Source organism: Cicer arietinum, chromosome 3 (assembly GCF_000331145.2).
Source record: "Cicer arietinum cultivar CDC Frontier isolate Library 1 chromosome 3, Cicar.CDCFrontier_v2.0, whole genome shotgun sequence".
Classification (NCBI taxonomy): Eukaryota; Viridiplantae; Streptophyta; class Magnoliopsida; order Fabales; family Fabaceae; genus Cicer; species Cicer arietinum.
The window spans coordinates 4,340,391-4,343,534 of NC_021162.2; positions in this window are offsets into that span (position 1 = coordinate 4,340,391).

The following is a 3,144-nucleotide window of genomic DNA, read 5'->3' on the forward strand; positions in this document are numbered from 1 at the left end:
TATATATATATATATATTGTTTTGGAATTTTTTTAAGAATATATATAATTTTGACTCTGAAAACGGTACTAGGTGATAATTGAAAAAGATAGCGGATGCTCTTGTTTCAAGCTCTATGTTAGGTTTGTAAGAAAACGAGATGTTTTAGAGTTAAAATTTATATGTACCTTTATAATTTTAAGGGTTTTTTTATATACAGAGTTCTTATAAGATTTTTAGAAGGTTTACGTTGTGATCATCATAGGAAAAGTTTGTGATCTTAAAATAACCATCTGATGTGGGACACTTGTCGTTTTAATAAAAAAAAATATGCATGTCATTAGATGGTCGTGATTATGGTGCAATTTCTATCAAGTGGTTCAAAATGAGTTACTATATTTATCATTATCAAATTTTCTCTTCATTCATCTAGTGACTATGATTAGAAGTCCAAGTGAGTCACAAAAGTGACTCTAAATTCTACTTTATATTTTATGGTGACTTGCCTTAGTTTTGAGAAGTTTTGATGATGTCATTTGATTGAGTTGGGTTGATAAAAAATCATAATTCTTATGTTGAGCTTGGACTAAAACATCCTGAGTGTCTGACACGTAACATAATCGAGTTTTCAACCAAATAGTCAAAGATATGACTAATCTAAGAAAGTATAAGTAATAGATATATCATGGTCCTCAATTTTTTAAGCCTCAAACTTATTTTTTATTTAATTAATTGTATTAATTTTATTACTAACAACACCATGCAAAATCATTGCTTTTTCTAAGGAGTTTGTGACAAGATCGAAGCTTCTATCATAAAATTTATATAGTGCGACAACCATTGTTATTGGGTTAATTGGACTATTGTTACTCAGCCTCTCACTAGAAGAGGTTGGCTCAAGTAGAAGGCTTGAATGTCATTATTGAATTAGATTCCAACATGGCCATTGACTTTGCATTGCATGGAACTTCATCCACATGCATTTCTTCTAGGAGATTAGAATGTCTCTTTTCATCGCATTCTTCGAAAGGGTAACGAATATGCTGATTGATTAATCTGGTGTCTGCTCTAAAGACAACTTAAATTGTTGGTGTGACTTTAATCCTAAGATTAGTTATGTTTTAATTGTTGGCGTGACTCGTCCACCTACCTAATTTTTTTTTTTTTCCTTTCATTTTTATAAAAAAAAAAAAAAATATGTACAAGTTTGACTCATTAATTTTGTTACTAATTAATTTAGTAGAAAAATTAGTCAATCATAAAAATATACTTAATGCTTATTATTATATTGTTAAATATTATAAAAACTATTTTGACTCACAAGACTTCTTGTTTTATTGTTGTTAGTATTTAAATAGTCTTATTTTAAATTTTACTTTAAACTTTTCAATTTATCGGATCAATGGATCAATCTTCAGGATCCAAAAATCTACTACTTGTGTCACACCATATTGATAAAACCTTCAATATTATCCTAACATATAACTAATATATAAATAGTCGCTAAGTATTTTTTTATTCATCAATTTAATCCTTAAATCATCGTCCTCTGATTTAGAAGCGGTTGAAAGACTAATTTCGTCAATTGATAATAGTTTAAGGATTAGTAATTATATCAATTATATTTTTATAATCTAAACATCAACTCAGAGTTAAAAATTATATTAAAGGTTTACTTTATTTTTTAAATAATTGAACTTTTAATTCTTTAATAGTTTTTATTAAAGGTTTACTTTATTTTTTAAATAATTGAACTTTTAATTCTTTAATAGTTTTTTCTCAATCTTTCGTTTCTTAGGAGAAATGACTTTAGTAATCAGAACTTAAGTAGGGAGGTAACTAAATTTTAATTTATAATTATTTCAACTAAAATTTAAATGCAGATACATCTTATCAATTCGACTTAATTTAGTTAATTCTTCTATTTGTTAGTACTCTTGTGCAATTTTACACCCTCCTATTTTGGTTGTAGGAATTGAGTATTTGACACTATTTGATAACGCAATAACCTAACTTATAGCTTATTAAACTAGCTTATAAGTTTGTTGGATTAAAAGAGAAGTGTTTGGTAAACAAGCTTTTCTCATCAATTTATAGTTTATTTTGACACGTTATTTCAAATAGCGTTTGTGCTTATAGTTTTTTACATTTCTTTCCATGTATAACCTTGGTATTTTATTTTTATTATTTTTTATCCTTATTTAATACAAAATAAGTACCCCACTAGTTCACAACTTCACGTATATATTTTTCTTGGTGACTAGAGTAAAAGTTTCTTTAATTCTTACAAAATTACTCAATTTTTTTTTCTTCATATTATTCATCTTAGAAAAAATTGATTAAGATATGCATTGTCATATTTATTATTATTTCTTCATCTTCTAATTTATCATTATGATAAAGTTGAATTCATTTTTTATGTCAAATTGCAAATAGTAAATGAATTTCATTGCTTTTACGATTACTATTTGTATATATAGAACTTGCTAAACTTTTAGAGAACTCTTCAAATTTATGTTTGTATCATAATAAATAAATAAAAAGTAAATGATGTAACTAAAAAAACATAAATGAATTGCATGGTTCTGGTTTTTATTTCAAAGTTTTGTTTTTATTTAGAAAGTGTTGAAAACGACTAGATATTTTGCAATTCACATAAGAACTAGTATCGACTTCGAATAAGTATAAGTCTATATTCTCTAATATATAGAATATTCTCCTTATTATATTAATATTCTTACTAATAATTTATATAAATTATTAGTAAGAAATGGGTATATTATGTTTTCTATGATGTGCTAGTTTGATACACATTATATTAAATGAGCGATATAAATAATAAATATTTTATTTTATTATATTATATATTTTTTTAAAGCAATAGTATTTTAGTGTATTATTTTGAAGAATAAGATTTTATGTGATTTTACGTGTATATTCGCGCACCCAATTAATATAACATTCTTTTATGTGTTTGACTAATATTAAATGTGTACTTAATTATATTTATTTGATTCTAAATATATTTTATTTTAATTATTTATTTTAAAAATTATTATCTTGAGATATTGGTAATATTTTGTTTGATTTTCTTTATTTTTATATACTTATTATGATATTGTGATTATATATATATATATATATATATATATATATATATATATA